The following is a 19,447-nucleotide window of genomic DNA, read 5'->3' as shown; positions in this document are numbered from 1 at the left end:
AGGAAGGAAGGAAGGAAGGAGAGAGAAAAAGAAAGAAGAAAGAGAGAAGGAAGGAAGGAAGGAGAGAAAGAAAGAGAGAGAAGGAAGAAAGAAAGGAAGGAAGGAAGGAGAGAGAAAAAGAAAGAAGAAAGAGAGAGAAGGAAGGAAGGAAGGAGAGAAAGAGAGAGAAGGAAGAAAGGAAGGAAGGAAGGAAAGAGAGAGAAAGAAAGAAAGAAAGAAAGAAAGAAAGAAAGAAAGAAGAGAAAGTGCAGTTTTAGAAGATGCTATTGAATTTTTTATGGAAAACATTTCTTTTAGAATTATACATTCATGAGGAGCTTTCTAGAAGAAGGTGTAATTGTCTGGGTCCTAGCGCCAAGCCTAACTTTTGGTTAAGTCACTTGTACGTTTGTTAGCATCTGCCGCTCTAGTGAAGCTCACTGTGAAGCCAGTGCTGTGCAGCACAGGACGCAGAAGTTGAAAAGTAGTCATATGCCACGATGCCCCAAAAGGAAGACAGACAAACAAACAAAAGGTGCCTCCGAGTATTAATCATAGTTGTATGAGAATGAAGACTCAAGTAAAGTTCGCTGTCCTCAAAACCATGTAAATCAAGCCATACTCTTCAGCCGTGGTCTCCATCAGTCACTGTGTAGCCCACACTGACTGTGGATGGCCTAAAGCTAGCTGCCACATTTAGGGATCAGATTGGGTCAACTACTTTCTTTTCAAGTGAGTTATAATCGTTTTAGACTGATGGTTCACTTTGTATGTCTGTCTGTTATCCTAATGTTTCTGTCTATAAAGCTGGATTTTGACATTTCTTCATGAGGTGGACAATTTCTTTGGCTTGGTTTTTACATTGTTTCTTACTTTCCTTTGAGAACTTTGAAGGTTTAAAGTCATTTTCTATTTTTGGAAACATTCATGTCATATTTGGGTATCTGGGTAGGGTTTTTTTTTTTTAATACAGTGTGACATCATGAGTAGACTATGTATTTAGACTCCAAATCATGAGAAATTACTTTCTAAAAAAACGTATTAATTTATTTTATTATTGGGTGGAAATCTGAGGACAACTTGTGGGAGTCAGTTCTCTTCTTCATCAACTGCGTGGGTTTTGGAAGGTCACAGTGAAGAGTCATGGAATTGATGGCTTTAACGGTCCTTTGAATGGTTTCAATACCTTTGGATTAGTGAGTCTGGGAAAAAACTTTACCTCAAGGAGAGTGGCTATATTTAGGTGCCTCTTTGGAAATCTGGATATTACGAATCTTTAGTTTACTTTGACTTGTTCTGTTTCATGGTTTTCAGGAGTAGAATTGTTGGGTTGTAGCCATCAGCTGGTGTTATGTAACAAATAGCCCCAAATTTCATCATAGGACATTTACTATGTTCCAGAGCTCCTAAGGGTCAGGAATCACCAATGAAGGCTTTGGCTGGGTGGGTGTGCTTCAGGGAGTCCCAACAGGTTGCACTCCAGAGAGGAACACCCATCTAGGAGCCTGATTGCAGACAGCCCTACCTGTAGGATGGCACCTCTAGTCACAGGCCTGGAGGCAAGAAAGGCCTCATCCTCTTGGGCTATTGCCAGAGGCATGGTCCCTCACCAAAGGGCCCTGTTCTTCACTGTTTGTCTCCAAGATGGCAGCTACCTTTCCTGATCATGTGACCCAGATAAGAGCAATGAGGGAACCCCAGCACCTGTGGGGTCAAATCCTCTCAGTCACTCACATCATTTCAGCCTGAGTCTACTCCTGAGCCCACTACCCTCAAAAGGTGGGGAACTAGGCCCTAGAGTGAAAGAAAACATCGAAGAACCCATGAGTGTATTTTAAACTACCGTCACTTGCATTTTGAAGTTGAAAAAAGAACAAAGGAAAAGAAGTTTATAAAGGCTGAATTGACCTCTCCTTCCCTCTCCCTCCCTTTTCCCTGCATTTTTCCTCCTTATTCCCTTCCCTCTCTCTCCTCTCTCCCTTCCTTTTCCCTTCTCTCTCCTTCCCTCTCCCTCCTGCCTCACCACTGCAGTCTTTCCATCCTCTCAGGTTCCATAGGCTCTCATAGCTGTAGCTTCTTGGTGCATACAAATTGGCCTCATCTTCCCCATTTGCTTCAGATCTCCAGCTTTCACCAAAGGACATTAACCCAGTTGAAATTCTGAAGAGATTCCATAGCACCTAGACTGGGGCTTGGGTTGGCACCTTGAGTTCAAATGCTGGCCCCACCAACTACTAATAGTCTTAATCCCCCGTGCTGCAGTCTTCTCACCTCCAAGACAGGTATATATAACACAGCAGCCAATGTTAGATTAGTGTGGATTCTAATAACATAGTATGAATTAGCTAGAATGGCATTGGGTATGCAGGAAATAGATATATTTAATAGGTTATTGCGGTGGTTTGGATGAGACTCATATGTGTGTATACTTGATCCCCAGCTGGCAGAACTGTTTTGGGAGAGATGAGGAGATATGTTCTTGTTGGAGGAGGGGTGTCCCATCCACCCCCCTGGGACGGTGAACTTTCAAGTTTCAAAAGCCCACAACAGGCCCACTCTTTCCTTCTGTGGGCTGCTTGTAGATCAGATGTGCATTCTCAGCTACTGCTCCAGCACCGTGCCTGTCTGCTGCCGTGCTCGCTGCCATGATGGTCATGGACTCACCCTCTAAAACTGTAAGCAAGCCCCCATTTTAAGTGCTTTCTTTCATAAGTTGTCTTGGTCAAGGTGCCTCTTCACAGTGATAAAACAATAACTATATCCGAAGGCGTCATCAATATTCATTGAACACTTACTCATAAGACCTGATATCCAAGAGAAATTGCTTAGAGAACATTCATTTGATCCACTCTTCCACATAGTCTCAAAACTACCCTGAGTTAAGCCCTATCTGCAGCAGAGATCTGTGTCCTAGATCCATGTGTTCCTGGGCCAGTGTGTATAGTTTCCATCTGAAGAAAGTAGGCTTGAACGTTCTGATGGACATGGACTTCTCCAACACATATAGTAAGATTAGTATGCAGGACTCGGTTGTTCAAACATGTATCCATGTCCTTTGGAAAATGAGATCCCCTCACCCTGTCTACCTTTCTCTCCTATGCCAGGAGCAGTGGGCATTACCTAACATGCCCTAACAAGGTTTTCTGTGCTTTTGCCGGTCCAGGTCTATCTGGCAATAGCCTCGGAGATTTGTGATGGCACAACAGATTCATTACTAGAGGAAAGAATGATTTGAAAGAAGGTACCACCACCTAGGATTTGAGTTGAAATATTGTACTGATTTCTCGTCTCTGTATTCCTGTCCTAAGTCTACATTCTTCTTCGCAGTCAAATGATGTGTTTGAGGCTCCAGCGAGTAAATGAATGAATGAGTGGCTCAAATAACGCAGAAGTAATAGGAATTAACTGCAATTGTTTGCCAATGGTCTATCATGGTGTTAGAATTGCTTACCTAGCCTCACAAAAATGTCTTCAGAAAGTGTTTAAGTGTGACCATATCCTTTTATAACATGATGTGGATGTTTTAATAGCACTCCTAGGATATAATGCCCCGTGTAGAGATTCACAGAAAGTCGATCCAGAGTATGGAGGTACTACTAAAGTCACCTATCAAAGGATCCCTCCACAGCCAAACAGAGAGCTCCACATACTGGCACATGATATCTCTTAATCTTGGGAGCACTCTCATACTCTTGGGAGCACTTTCTTGCTCTTGGTAGCCCCTTTTTTACTCTTGGGAGCCGTGAGATTTTAGTTGTCACCAGCCATGCCAGGACTCAACAAAGTATGTATTTGGAGATCAAATACCTAATTTCATTCTCATCTAAGCCTTTGATCATATTTTGACTATGGCTCATAAAAGCATTAATTGATTTCCTGAGGAGCTCCTGTGATACATTATTCTTTCCTGCAGCCTTCTTACAATTCCAGAATGACTTCACTAACTTTTATGACTTCTATGCAAAATGTTGACATGTTTAATACTGGAAAATAGTGATAAACTATGAAATACACTATAGTCACTGACCTGGAATGCAGGAAGCTATAAGAGCAAAACCTCCTAAGTCCCTGATAAGTCAAACTTATTTGTCTTATTTGGTGCTATCTTGGACTGGAATATATCTGGAAGATACCTTTTTAATAATAACTAAATTTGAAAGAATAAGTATGTTTTAAATTAGAAATCCAGGGACAAAATTTAATATCAACTGAAAAGAAATCAAACAAAAACAAGAGACCTTTAAAACCACATTCTTTTTTAAAATTTATTTTATTTCATGTGCATTGGTGTTTCGCCTGTATGTATATCTGTGTGAAGGTGTCAGATTCCCTAGAACTGGAGTTACAGACAGCTGTAATCTGCCATGAGGGTGCTGAGAATCAAACCCAGGTCCTCTGCAAGAGCAGACAATGCTCTTAACCACTGAGCCATTTTTCCTCCCCTTAAAACCATATTCTGCTAAAGAATGAGAAGGAATTTCTTTAGGCACTGAGCAGTCACTCCTTCCTTTATCAAGTAATGGCTGTGTGTTGAAGACCTTCGTTAGATGAGCAGCACAGCAGGTGCCTCAGGCCCTCGCCTACACAGGCCCCTCCTGAGTCCTCCAATCCAAGGGTGCTGCCTTACACTACTTTCCTCAGAACGAGTCTTAAAAATCAGACTCAAGTTGTAAATGCCATACCAAACCTAGATTTATAAAAACACGCAGAATATGGCCATGTTGTGTCTATGTTGAAAATGGTGACTTCTAACTACGCAATACCAGTAGCATGAAATGTGTCACTGGAAATTTTAGTGAGATGAGAATCTGACCCTTGTTTTCAGTCTTTGCATAGGAAAGGAGTCAGTGAAGATTCCAGGATTTAAAGTCTGGTTGAATTAAAACTTAAATTAGCCAATAAGATATACAGCCCTTTATCAATATGTTGTTTAAAAATGAAAAGCAAACAGACAGTCGGTATTTACTAATGAAAGGACAAGGGGAACTGTTTTCTTTGCTCTTCCTTCTGTTTGTTTTCATTTCAGTTCAGTTTGGATTGTGCTCTTCAATAGCCCAGGCTGGCCCTAAACTCAGTAGGTAACCAAGGAAGCCCTCACGAGGACCACAGGCATGTGCCACCATGCCTGGCTTTCTTTGCTGCTCTTTAAGGAGATCTTAGTTTATTTTTATGAAAATACACAAATTACAATGAAATATTTTGTCAACTCTTGGGTTTATTCTTTCATAAAGAACTGGAATTAAACTCTAGACTCTACAAGTATATGGCTCACACCATAATGTATTCAAGGCAACACCAGACATGACAAACATTCCTCAGGATGACTAAACATAGGCCATGAGTCTGAAGCTTCATGCTCTGCTGTACCTCCCTCGTCCTAACTGCCTGAACCTACAAACCCACCCCAGATAGAACCATGCCATGTTGATATGTTAATTTTTAATCTATAAAACATTTCTCATCAAAAAGCATTTTTGAAAGAAGATCAATGCTAGGAAATGTCAAAAAAATATGCATTCCTTGTTTATTTGACATATGTCCAAAAATCTAATTTCAACACCAAGATTGGCTCATTTGCAGATTGGAAATAAGTCTTGCTAGACTTTCTGCCTGTGAGACAGCTTGGGGTGCAAAGATAGAAAGCTTTGGAGAGTATTTATTTTAATTAAAGAAACCGCTCACAAATGTACAAGCAAGTTCCCGCATACCGTTCCTCTGCAAAGTGTTTGTCGACTGACAACTGTTCCTCGAAAGATGGTGTTCTGTGATTTAAAGTGTATGCTTTATAATCCAGCGAAGATCTGGCCATCCTGCTGTCTCTAGTCATTTTCTGTTTAAATGAAGGAGAGTATTGTTCTGTTTGGATATAACTTATCTTCTGGAAAGCTCCTGTGCTGGAGGCGTGGTCCCCAGCTAGGGTTGCTGTAGAGAGTGATGGGTGGGAGAGTAGGGCAGGAACCACATCAACAGATGACTTCACAGATGAACAGGGACGGGGGCGTTAGAAATGGAGGCTAGTTGCAGGAAGAAAGTCCCTTGAGGCATCTTTTTGAAAGGAATAGCTTGTTCCCAGGCAATCTTCATTCTGCTCTTTCCCCTCCTCTACCCCTTGTCCTGACATAAGCTGCCCTTTCTCCACTCAGGGCCCAGAAGTGACGTGAAGTGATGAAGTGATGTGGTCATGCACCTGTGGAGGCCCTTTCCCCCACTAGAAAAAGAAAACCCTTTCTTCCATTAGACTTTTCCTTAGCATGTATTTTGTCACAGCAAAACACACAAACACACACACACAAGTATGAAATAATTTTTATCTTTTCAAAATGTTAAGACCTAGCCCTCTGTATTAGGAAGTCAGTGTGGTCACACATTGGCTGAAGGCCCCTCCCTGGTCTAGTGGAAGAGACTACTGGATTTGTGGGTTTATCTTGATGGTGCTCTGACCTCTCCCTAGGGCTAGGCTGTTGAACGTGCAAATATGCTACTATTTATAGCAAAACTAAATACAATCAACTATCCAGTTCCTTCCAGTAGCCCATTCTGAGTGCTAAGTGGTCTTATGAGGCAGGTAGCAACTATACTCAACACTATAGATACAGCCCATTTTTGGCACCAAAGAAAAATCTACTGGAGAAAGGTAAGATGCGCATCCCAAGTGGTAGCACCAGCAGTCCATAAGTTTCCTGCATCTTGACTCCGAACACTTTGACCTCCACAGTTGTGCTTAACAAGAGAATACAAGAATACGAAGCAGGCCAAGCCTGGTGTTGTGTTCCTGGAATGCCAGCACTGAGGAGGCAGAGGCAGCTTGATGGGAGCTTCAGGCCAACTTGAAGGGCATAGAGAGATGGGATGGTACATTTCCCAAACTGAGGATCATGCAGCACGGGTTCTTGGGGCTGGTGCGAGGAAATGAGGAACAGGCTTAGAGTGCAAACTAAACAGATACAGCCTGGTGGAAATTTACTTCTCTTTGGAGCCAGCTAGGAATGCAACATGGAGAATGTGGGTTCAGCAATGGGTCCCTGTGTTTAACACTTAGACTGGGAGAGGAGCCAGTCGCTGCATCGTTTGTCGAATGGAGTTACTGGCTTAGGTCAGTCAAACTGTGGGGTAAGTTCCACATCAGGAATAGCCTCAGCCTCTCCCTCTTGTTTGGTAGATACACTGCACAGTTTATCACCCTACATCGTGTCTCGGGGACTCTGATTTAGCTCTTATTCAAAAGTTCATCTTAGCTGGATAGTACCCCGTTTGGCAGAGTGCTTTCCTAGTGTACATGAAACTCTGAGTTCAGACACCAGAACCACCTAAAGATGGAGGTGGTGGTACATGCCGGTAAAGCCAACTTTGGGGAGGTGGAGACAGGATCACAAGACCAAGGTCATCTTCAGTTACGCACAGAGATCAGAGCCAGCCTGGCCCGCATACTAAAACCTGTTCCAACCGTGGCGTTTCCTTTCTCCCTTAAGTGTCCCCAAACCAAGGCTCCCCCATTCTTCTCTTCTTTCTTGACTGAAAATGGAGTGACAGCACATGGATAGATGTATGATCACAAGACTAGCAAGCATGAGTTAAACCGGGTAGAGGAGTTTCTGATAGAAGTGTTTGCTATGCAAGCCTGCAGTTGTCTGAGCCAGCGGAATGCTGCGAATGCATCTTCTCAGCTCTGTAGCGCAGGAGCCACCTTTCCTGTGCTCTGTTTTTCCAAGACAGGTGTTTCATGAAACAACTTGAGATTCAAGTCATTCCGATCATGTTTTTAGTGCCAAGTGCTAAGCAGTATAGCACTAGCTATAATGAGCTTGTAAGAGCTCGTCCTCAAAGCTAGTAGGCCCGTGTGCTTTCCTCTTAGTAGAGAACTGATAAATGACTTTCAAATCATATGCTATGTTTGTCTCACATGTATTTTTGGTAGTTTTTCCTCAGAATTTCATAAGCGTACACTGCATTTTAATCATATCTGCCACTTCTGCCCACCTCCAGCTTTCCCTATACCTCCCCCACATCCTTTTTTCTCTGCTATATGTTCTATGATTATACTGGTGCATGTGTGAGTGTGTGCTTGTGTGCGCGTGCATGTGTTGCCTGTGTGATTATTGAATCTAATTAGTGTTGGCCATATGCATGTAGTGATGACGACACAGGCGCCCTCAGTCTATCAGGGGACTTGTCTCCCTCCAAGTCACTGACAGCCTGTAACTCCTCACCTAGAGGTGGGGACTCGCCAGCCTTTCCACCGTCCATGCTGGGCTGTTGACTAGTGTGGTCTTGTGCAGGCAGCCATAGTTGTTAAGAGCTCATGGCTGCACAACCCCCATCACACACAGAAAACACTTGCAACCAACCCCCACCCCGGTCTTCTGCCCCTTAAGTTTCCCCTGCCCCGTCAGTCACGTCCCCTGAGCCTGGGGTGTAGGGTTGATGTTATAGCTGTCCCATGGGGTTGGGCACTCCGCAGTCACTTGTTCTCTGCACTTTGCCCAGCTGTGATTCTCTGTAATGGCTTCTACCGGCTGCAAAGAGAAGCTGCTTTAAGGAGTGGTAGCGTTACACTAGTCATGAAATCCTATTGTTGCACCCGGCTCAGGGCTCACTTGCATTTCTGAAAGTACGTCTTTATAGTAAAAGTCCTCTTAATTCTAAAACTGCTATTGACATCTCTAATGGGCTTAAGATCAATTCAGAAAGATAAGATGCATTTTTTTATGATTGTGTGTGATGAGAAACAACTCATTGTCAAAGGGTCTTTGTTAAATGAATGACATATTCCAACTTTTCATAAAAGTTAAAGTTGTGGAGAACAGAATATTCTCTCATAATGGATGTGTGTGTGTGTGTGTGTGTATGTGTGTGTGTGTGTGTGTGTGTCATAAAACAGTGTCAGATAGTATGACCATCACAAAGAAACTATAGTATTTAAAGGTTTGGTTTTATTGTCATATTTGAACATCACTTCCGCACATCACTTCTAGCATGATCACACTGCTAGAACTTGAGCCCAGTCAGCCGGAAATGAACCAGAGCCTTTTTGTAAGATGTGGTTCTGAGTCTTCCTCCTGTCCCAGCATTCTGAGGGCTAGGCTCTGTCCCTTTCCAGCCACAGGTTGTTGGTGATGATTCTTGGGGACACAGGCAGCTGCACTCCATCTGATTACACTATGTGATTTTAGTCTGGTATCTTAAGTCCTTGGTCTTCTGTTGATAGGAGCCCTATAGACACAGTGTTCTCCCTGACTCCTCTCTGCTCTGTTTGTCATTAGGCTCTCTCCCAAACACCAGCCCTTGAGGGAGCTAGACCCTCGTACCTGTGTATGTAGGCCATCTCCATCATTCCCTCCTCTACATCAGCGTACTTATTTGCCCTTCACATCGCTCTGGAAAACGACCTCCTGATCCTGATGCTCATTCTGCCTCACTTGCTTCACTCTCTACTTCTCACCTCCACAGATCACAAAGTATGATCATCAGAGCAGGAGTCTTTGTTCTCTCATTCATCATTTTTTATTGTGGTAAATATATATAACACAATTTTGCATTTTGATCATGTAAATGCTCAAGTTGATAGCACTGAAAACATTCCCAGTGTTGTCTGTGGACAGCATCCCTCTGCTCCAGTGTCTCCTAACCCCAAGTGGAAGTTCATCAAACTGTGCTCCTCACTTCCATCTCTATGAATTCCCCCTGCCCAGGTATTTCATATAAGTGGAGTCACATAGTGTGCCCTGCTTATTTCTCTTGGCATCAGGATTCTTGAGGATCATCCATGTTGTTACTGTGTGTCAGGCTCACCATATACCCAAATACTCTCCCAAAATAGGTGCATACATTGTGTTATATAGCGTTTATTTGTTCCCTTTCACCTTTTTTTTTTTCCAACTGGGGATAGCCCTTATTCTCTCTGCATCTAAACTTAGGCAGACTCTCTGACTTAAATGGATTAAAAAGTCAGAATCACCTCAAGCCCCAAGTAGAATATCACTCCACTTAAAACACCTTTTTTCCAAATAACGAACTTGATTAATATGTCAAATCTCTGCTGTTGCATGCTGTGTGGGACCCCAAAGATGATGACCGAGTTTACATTGCCACTCTGAGGACTCAAGTCCTACCTGTACTGTTGACGCTGGCACCTCTACAGCCAGTTTGGCAGTTCAGTAACAGCTGATGCTTCTCTCATTTCCCTCTGAGTCTTAAAAAGTCTCTACTGCATTCATGTGAAGATTTTATTTTTGAAATAATGATGCTAGAATTCAACTAGCCTTGAATATAAAGAATTGGTGCCCACATATTTCAATGTCTTCATGGGATTATCCCTCCTGATCAAAGTTTTCTCTCCTTCTTTGAGTGTCATAACCCTACCCCCTGGTCCTGCATATAAGAGCAATGCTGTCCTGCTAGAATGAGGCCTCATGGACAGACTCACAAAGGTTTGCCAAGGTCTTTCTGGGAGATATTCAAGAGCCATGTGATTTTTTTTTTGAGGCAGTGTCTCAGGTATTTCAGGCTAGCACTGAACTCACTGTGCAACTAAGGATAACCCTGGGCTTCAGAGCTTCAGATCCTCCTATCCCCACCTCCAGAATGACAGGTGTGTGGTACCATGTCTAGGTTTAAGGTGTTGAAGCTTTGAACCCAGGGCTTTGTGAATCCGGCACTCTACCAACTGAGCTACATGCTTTGAATAGGATATTCCCTAAAGCACTCTTTTTTAATAAATAAAGACTAAGAGACAATAAAATTTTCACTAATATGATAGTGGTTAAAGGTGTTTTTTACATATCCTGTGACAATGAACAAGGTCAGTCTGTGCACTCATGTAAATTAACTTTTAATACATAGAATTAAATAAAAATAGTAAAAAATAAAATCTATGTTCATAGATTTATAAAGTCTGATCTGGATTATTATTATTAACCATTAAAACTGGTGTAGGTATGGAGGAACAAGAGTGAGAGAGAAGGCTTTTACTTGCAGTTTAAAGCCTTCTCTAACACAGGTTTCCAAACATAGAATTCTAATATTTTTACTTTATTGTAACATAAAAGACTACTGTATCTGAGATTATGAGCTACAATTTTTCTTAATTAAACATCTGAAGTATATACTAAAACAACTTAATAATGTCATGTGTTAAAAATACAAGCAATGAGGCCTGAGAGTGGGTAGAAAAGTTCTGCCTGCCTGATGACTGTTGTTCTGTCACCAGAATCTATAGCAGGAGGAAAAAAGCTCCTGAAAGTTGTTCTAAGACCTCCTCACCTGCCACGGTACAAGTGCAACACACACATACCACCATAAACACACAATGACAATGATTGTATAGCAGTGTTCTACCAGAGTAACTGTGGCTTATAACTGATTATCTGTTTTGTAACAAACTAAAAGTGATGAAGGAGTTTGGAGGCTCCAAACCCAAGGAAACGGTCAGTTTCAGGAGATGCAAAAGCTACCCTGGCTTGATCATGACACATCATCTGCATGGAGTTATCACACAGCAACAGTACACGATATAAAATTGTCATGCCAGTCAAACGTTTTAAAAAGAGAAGGAAAATCACAGTCAAAGACAGCCTGACAAGTCATTGCATTACTTAGACCAGTCCATAGTGCTATAAGAATGTTTCCTTTGGGTTTTATTGTGAATGTGTGTGATGGGGGGGGGTGCTTTTCAGTGGGAGAGGCCGGGTGTGAAAACCATATCCATCAACCTGGCTACTATTCTCAGCATAAGCAAGGTGTGCAGGTGGCCCGGCTCAACATTCCTTCATGCTTGTAATCTGCATCAAGCATATCTTCCTGTCATACCAATTTAACTGAATGACATAGTTAAGAAAAATGGGAATGAAGTCTGCTGGGAGATTTAATTTACGTGCAAAATAAGTTTTATGAAACATGTCATCCGAAGGATTGGGAGGCTGGGTGCAAATAAATGAGCTTCAAGGTTTTTGTGTCATTCTTAAATAGTGTAAGTAATTCCTAAATTACAAGAAAATAAATCCCAATCTAGTTCACACATGTCTGAATTCTAGGTATTATATTTTTTTTGCTGTTCATTTTGTTTGTTTTTATTTTTAATTTTAAGGCAGGGCCTCACACTGCAGCAATCTTCCTGTCCCTTATGAACCTCCAGTTTCACAATGTTATTTTACTGTGTCTTCTGTATATAGTTCTCCTTCCACAGGATAGAGACTGGCTCCTGTGATGCCCAGATCCCAGGCCTCCAATGCATGAAAGCAGCCAAGCAGTGTGCTCTCCCTTTTCAGATAAATGAGGACCCAAAAGTCAGCATATAACAACTTCAGTCAACCCCACTCCTGGTACCAGGAGACAACATTCCATTCAGTCCTGCTTCTGGATGAGCACTCAACAGTATAGAAGAGTACCTTTCTCACATTGGCAGACATTTCAATGGAAAAGGCTCTATCCACAGACTCCCAGAAGTTAACATAGTTTGTCCCTTGCCATAATTTCACCTTGCTGGTGGGCTCTAGGGTCTGGTGATCTGCTCCAGGAACTGTGGCAGCAATGTGGCTGCTGGCTTTCCTCTCCACTTTGGTTTTCACTGGAGTCAAGGACCTTGCCAGTTTGTTCCTCAGAGTTTTACTGCTCCTCAGGCAGGAATGAAGAATATCTGACAGGAGGCATCTCTGGTAGGACAACATGAGCCTAGAGCACCAGCCTTTCACCCACTCATCTGTATGGAAGCTTATATTCTGAATAGAGTGAGAAGCCACAGTGGGGCTTTTGTTTGTTTGTTTAATGCCTGTTTTATGGATTTGTTTTGTAAAGAGAAAATTTAAAAATCAAGTAAGACAAATGAATGTACTCTGTCCCCTTTCTCCTCCTCCCCTTCCTTTTCTCCCTCCCTTTGAACTGGCTTGGAAGAATGCTGGAGGAAGAAGCTGTTTCTGAAGGAGACACAACTCCTGATGCCCTTCAGGAGGTCATTTGTCAAGTGGGTGTGCACTTCCACAAAGAAAGCAATTTTCTCCTTTCTCTCTGTAGAAACCAGAGCTGGCCCTGGATGTCTGCTTCTTTCACTCTGTCCTCCGCACTCTTTAGGAAGAAGGCAGACTTGCCCCCACTCCCCCCCCCTCACAAGCTCATCTTTAAAATGCCATGTTGGTTACTGCCTCACAATCACAGACAGCCCAGGAATGTGATATCAATTGAATTTTTTTTCTAGTTCTTTTCAGGTATTAGTTAAATGACAGGTCTATCAACAGACAACCTCCTTTAACTATTGCTGTTGCTATCTACATAGATTATTTTCCTCTAAAAGAATGTCACAATACCTAAAGAATTTCAGGGGTTTTTGTTTGTTTTATTTTGGGTTTTTTGTTTGTTTGTTTGTAAGACAGATTCTTGTGTAACCCAAGTCAATTGAACTTGCTATATATCAGAGGATGACCTTTGACCTTGAACCTTTGATCCTCCTGCTTCTACCTCCCAAGTGCAGTGTGCATTGCTGGGCCCTGATTCTGCAGTGCCACTGAGTGTGTGTAGTACACAAACACTCTACCAAATGAGCTATGTCCTTCTCCCTACCCCTGCTCAGAGGTAGCCCATAGACTCAGTCTCCAAGTGGGTTCCTTAGTAAGGGGAACAGGGGCTGTCTCTGAGAGGAACTCAGTGGCTGCCTCTCTGATCACCTCCCCCTGATGGGGGTGCAGCCTTATCAGGCCACAGAGGAAGACAATGCAGACAGTCCTGATGAGACCTGATAGGCTAGGATCAGATAGAAGGGAAAGTGGACTAGAGGAGGGGCATAAGGGGAGAAGAGGGAGAAGGGTGGGATTGGAAGAGTATGAGGGAGGGGACCACAGCAGGGATACAAAGTGAATAAATTATAATAAATAATAAAATTTTTAAAAATTAACAACAACAACAAAAACGAATTCACCAAATCACAACACAGGAGTTTTGCATCCCCCCCTCTAAGAACATGAAATATGCTTCTTCATGTAAGCAGGCCTTCATGCTGTCACAGCCCAATCACTTGGAAGAGTTATTAAGAGAAAGAGCTCTTGAGTTCAACCACTGGGTAAGTCAGTCTTGTGCAGAAATGAGATAAAATGTCACTTGTTGGATCTTTAAAGAATGTAAAGTGCTTTAAATGGGCAAGAAATCGGCAGTTATTTATTTATCAGTCTTTAGACTATCCCTGAAAGCAGCTTTACATGTAAACAGGAGATGATAGCAAAGGTTGTATTCAGGAGATGACTGCTACTTGGAAAGAAATAAGTCTGAATCAAAGCAAAGTTCTGAAAGACTCAGCAGGGTCTTTGTCTGAGTAGCATTATGCCCCTGTGAAGTGCAAGGGATGTTTAATCAATAAGAAAGGCTGGAGCAGAAAGATAGGATTAAAGAGATAAGATCTCTGTTGTCCTGAATCTATTGACCCAGGAATCCACTTCCCATGATGGGCTGAAGGGAAACCACTCCACATCTTGAATGTCAACAGATATTTTTTTTAAAAAAAAGGTCTCAAGATTGTGTTTTGAGGCTCCGTGTGTATTTTTGGATTGTTGTTCTAAAGAAACCAGAGGCTGTTTCTGTCAGATTCCCCAAAGCACCAAACTTCCATAATGAACAAGATTTAAATAAACCACTTACTGGGGGAGCTTTTACTTTTCTGGGCACCATTTTAAATGCCATTGATAGAAAATCAGACACCAGCAGGGACACAATTATCCCAGAAAGTTAAGGAACCCAGCAGCAGGAAGCCTCCACTAAAGTCCGCTTACCTTCCCATACCACACAGGCCTGCTCCTGGGTGGAAGAGATCCCTGCTGCCTGCCGCCCAGCCCTACCAGGCTTATTTATCTCAGGTCACTGACAGAATCAATGTGGGCTCCAGCAGGCTTGAGGTGAGCTCTGCCTTTCCTCAAGACATCCATTGATCCACCCAGCCCCATTTTTGACGAGTGTTCGTCTTTTGGGCAGCTAACCCCATTCTTGATTGAGAAAGGAGCTCCGAGTAGTCTAATAGGGGCACACTAGCCCCAGGATCATTTCTATAGTGGGTTCAAGGAGATCCAGGCCTTTCTGTTCTTGATTACTGGACTGAGTAAATCAGCCACCTTTGATGAAGGAGAATGTCTGCCTTCTCCATTTAAGCCAGGTGAACAGGAGCTTTCGTCTCTCCAGATGAAACTTGCCCCCCACCCCCATCCACCCTGTTAGGTGTGTGCTTGTGAGTGGGAGCACATGTTTGCGGAATCCTCAGCTGTCAGTCCTCAGAGGCTGTTCATCTCGTTCTTAAGATATATTCTCTCTTTGGGGTCTGGAGCATGCTCATTAAACTAGATTGGCCAACAGGCCCCAGGCTGGGATCTGTCTATCTCTGCTAGGACAACAAAGTGTAGCATGACATGAGACTTTTACCATGGGGACAGGGGATCAAACTCAGGTCCTCATGCTTTCAACCTCATGCTCACACAAATGCTTGAGCAACTTAGTTCCCTGGCCCCTTTATTTCCTCTTAATAGTGGCTGAAGGACTTAATTTCCTAAAGATAATTGCAAACAAACAGGTATTTGACAAGAACTTTTAGTATCAGGAAAAAACAAAAATGTCTTCAGGTTGTAACCCATAATAGTTTTTGTGCCCACTGTTGCTATAGTAGCCATAAAAACTTTCTCTGGGTAAATGAGTTGTAGACCTACATTCCGTTCCTATGGTATGTGACTAGATTCGAAGCAAAGAGCGTTGCCTCAAGCAGACTGAAGTTTGTGTCTGGGCCCTGAGAGTCTGGAGGTGGGATGGCAATACCACTCCCACTCTGTAGTTGCCAAGCTCACACGTGAGCTAGGAACAAAGAGACAAGAGGACACTCCAGTTTTCGATCAGTTCATATCGAGAGTCAGCAACGTCGTTAGACCCTGCAGAAGACAAACCGGTTGCATGGCAATGTGGGTAGCCCCAAAGACAGCAGAAGTGGCCTCATCTGGAGGTCATGTACCTGGCTGAGATTTTTCCCAAACCCCAAAGAGCAGATGGACACTGCAGGGACTGATGTCCACCACCGCCACATCTCTTCTCTTCTCTCTATTTATCATTAGTTCTCAATATTGTTGTCTACTTCCTCCCTGTCTCCAGTGTTTTGTTTTTTAATATTTTCAGGCAGAAAAAAAAAACCCAACTTCTATGTGGGGTATTACGCCGTTCTCATTTCTAACGGGACTGAATATTTGCTAAGCAACGCATACGCTACCGCTGCTCACATAAATGCGCATTTTGTTGTCTGTGTTCTCAGGGATGAAACGTTAGACCTCACCTCCTAATCTTACCCTTAAAGCTGTACTTGCCCCTCACACTAAGGAGTCTCTTCAGTAACCTTCTGAATTTGTGCAGATAGAATAGCATGCAGTGTCACCATAAACTGGGAGCAGAGCCACAGTTCTAGAAGATTCCTCAGCAGAACTGACATATTCATCTGCCATGCTTTCTGTTCCCATCCCACATGCAAAGGCTCAGCCAGGTAGAATGGAGCATGACCCAGATCAAGGCTTCTGGAGTGCACCTTGCATACGCCATCTTGTGTCATACTTGGAATAGCAGTGGTGTCTGATTTACATTTCCGACAGAAGTTTGAGGAGTTCATCTTTTCTTCTCCTGTGGCAATCAGTGGAAACGTGCTGTTTTCAGCTACTGTGCTATTTTAATAAGAAACGTTCACTGGCGAAAATTTTAGTATATCACTTGTTATATTTAAAATAAATCAGTAACTCTCGCAGGGAAAATCACTTATGCATCCTGTTTGCATTAATTGCCTGTCACCTGTGTGTGCGGCACTGAGCTGGACAATATGGCCACATTACCAGAGTTGCACAAGAAATAGATAAGCTGGGGGCAAGACAGGACACACATTCATGAGATGTCCTACCCATATGGCAGCACATGATTGTATCAGATGAGGTCACACAGGAATCCAGAGTTGTCAGGGCCTTTTCAGCCTCAGGCCACATCACCTTGAAAGTGTCCATGTTGTGTTCATCACATCGCTTGTACACACACTGCTCCCTGACCCTCATCTGGGAGGTCCCCGGAGGGTTAGCAAAGGTTGTCTTCTCTTTATTTTTACATGCCCGTTATCTCCCAAGTTGCCCAACACATGTTGTACCACAAAATTGAAGACTGGAACTCTAGCGGGTAAGGGAATTTTGTTGGGCCCCTGAGGGTTGAAGAAATTTTGCACAGCCATCATGGAAGTGATCATACATACCCTCTGATTCTACCTTCCCTCAGTAGAAGGTAGAATCAGAGGGTATGTCTGATCACTAGCTAAGAAGAGGAGAGAAATGGGGTCCGTGCACTCTCATGCAGAACAGAGGAATATTAAGTGCCAGGGTTCGACCTGTCAGATGACAAAATTTTATGCAACTGTGAAAGAAAACACTGAGACTCACCAGTGTGATCTTGAATCACTGGACACTCCTAACACCCTAACCAACTGAAAGTATCAACCAATACCTTTCCTGCATACTAGTTTTTTGGGTTTTGGTGGTGGTGGTGGTGGTTTTCTTTTGTTTTTTTTAGGAATTACTTAAGAATTTTAGTTTTGTGATATTACTTTCATCTAAAACAAATACCTAGGATGTGGTAAATTGAGATTACTTTTTTATTTTAAGGTTAATTTAGAGCTTGAATGAGTTGGCAACCACTTTGTGTTTGTTTAATAGATACAGTGCTATTGCCATACAGTACTTACTGGCTGATTTTTATCTCACCATGCAATTTACTGCTTTTGTTTTTCTAAAAATAAATGCTTTGCATTTAGAATTCTTAAACAGCAAGTATTCCTTTTTTTTTCCTCTCAATATTAAATACGGTACCCAGGCATTTTTGTGGATGGCATGCTTGCCATACAAGCACAAGGACCAGAGTTCAGATCCCCAGCAGACACACAGAAACCACGTGAGTGTGGCAGCCTGCTAATAATTCCCAAAGCTGGAGCTGGGGGTAGTGGGGATGGGTCCCGAGTAGGATGTCTAGCTAGAATATCTGAATTAATGGGCTCTGGAGAGACCTGCTTCAGTAAATAAAGTGCAGAACAATCGAACAAGGCACCCAGTGTCAACCCCTCTGGCCTCATCATGCACACACACACCCCAAATGTATGCATACATGTGCAAAGAAAAGAAGATACTGTTGTATAGGAGAGTTTCATGTGTAAAAGTCCCCCATAACTGGTTAGACTTGGTGGAACATACCTACAATTCTTGCACTTGGGAGGCTGAGACAGGAGGATTAGAAATTTAAGACCTACCTGACCTACAGCGAGACCCTAACTCAAAGGGAAACAAATCTCCACAGGAAAAACCTTTCAGGTAGTATTTATAGAGGGATTTTTAACAATGTTTGAGAGATGGTGATAGATGATGAGGGATGGAGCATCGTCACCTTCCCTGCTTCTGCAGATTGGCACACATATTCCTGGTCTCAGTGAGCACACTGCCAAGAGGCATTACAGACATTTTTGTCCCCAAAAGAACCCCGAGAAACTCTAGCAGAGTACCTTGTGAGCACCCCCAATTCATCTTCTGAAACGCTATTTAGCTTAGGTGTTTGTGCCTCAACTATTCTTTAGAAAACACCTAAGTAAAAGGAAAGCACAGCTAATGCTCAGCAACCCTAGGTACTTTCAAAGTCTCGAAGCCACTCACCATTACTATGCATTGGAGGATAGTGGCCCACTAGGAAGCCACATTCTCAGTAGCATCAACCTCCCTCAGAGCAGGAAGCAAGCTGCACACACACACACACACACACACACACACACACACACACACACATGCACATACCAGTAGACAGACCCTTATACCCACAAGCACATGCTGCAGGAATAAAACAGTACATATGACATTGTACACACTAGATCTATTCTTGGCATTTTTATTGTTAGAAACGTGAAATGAATACCAAAACTTTAAAATTCTGTTAGTTCCTTGGATGTTTGAAGAATCCAAACCTCAAAGCCAATGTTTCCTGAGAAAAGAACTTTGTAGATTTACCAAAGGAAATCATGACAGGAATTTTCAACTTCAAGGATGTAAAGCAAAGCTTTCCCAAATCTTACCCAAATTCCTCTGTGAAAAGCCTTTGGCATGTAGCCAATTTACTGCATTTCCCGTATTTCTGATTATTTGCCAATCTTTTTCTACTCATTCCCTAATAGTAGGATCCATTGTGTAAGTTCCAGAACCCTCCTCAGTGCTGTTCTCCCTCAGGCCCATCCTTCCTCTGGCTCCTGGACGCTGGATTAATCAGACTGACTATTCTTATGATGATTTGACACAATCTAGAGCAATGGTTGTCAACATTAGGGTCATGACCCCTTTGGGTCAAATGACCCTTTCAAGAGGTTGCCTCAAATCATCAGAAAACACAGGCACATGATGATTCATAGCAGTGGCAAAATTGCAATTATGAAGCAGCTTCAAGTAGCAGAGCCCTAAATTACAAT

General features: G+C 42.7%; 1 protein-coding gene across 3 annotated transcripts in view; it reads left to right on the top strand.

Moving 5' to 3' along the window:
• Positions 1 to 19,447, top strand: part of Prkn (parkin RBR E3 ubiquitin protein ligase) — a 1,244,902-nt gene that overhangs the window by 1,058,801 nt on the left and 166,654 nt on the right. The gene's annotated exons all lie outside the window — the stretch shown is intronic.

The sequence above is a fragment of the Psammomys obesus genome, unplaced genomic scaffold, assembly GCF_907164565.1.
Source record: "Psammomys obesus unplaced genomic scaffold, mPsaObe1.curated_primary_1811, whole genome shotgun sequence".
NCBI lineage: Eukaryota > Metazoa > Chordata > Mammalia > Rodentia > Muridae > Psammomys > Psammomys obesus.
The sequence above is the reverse complement of the archived record's forward strand: the minus strand, read 5'-3'. Positions and strand labels throughout refer to the sequence as shown.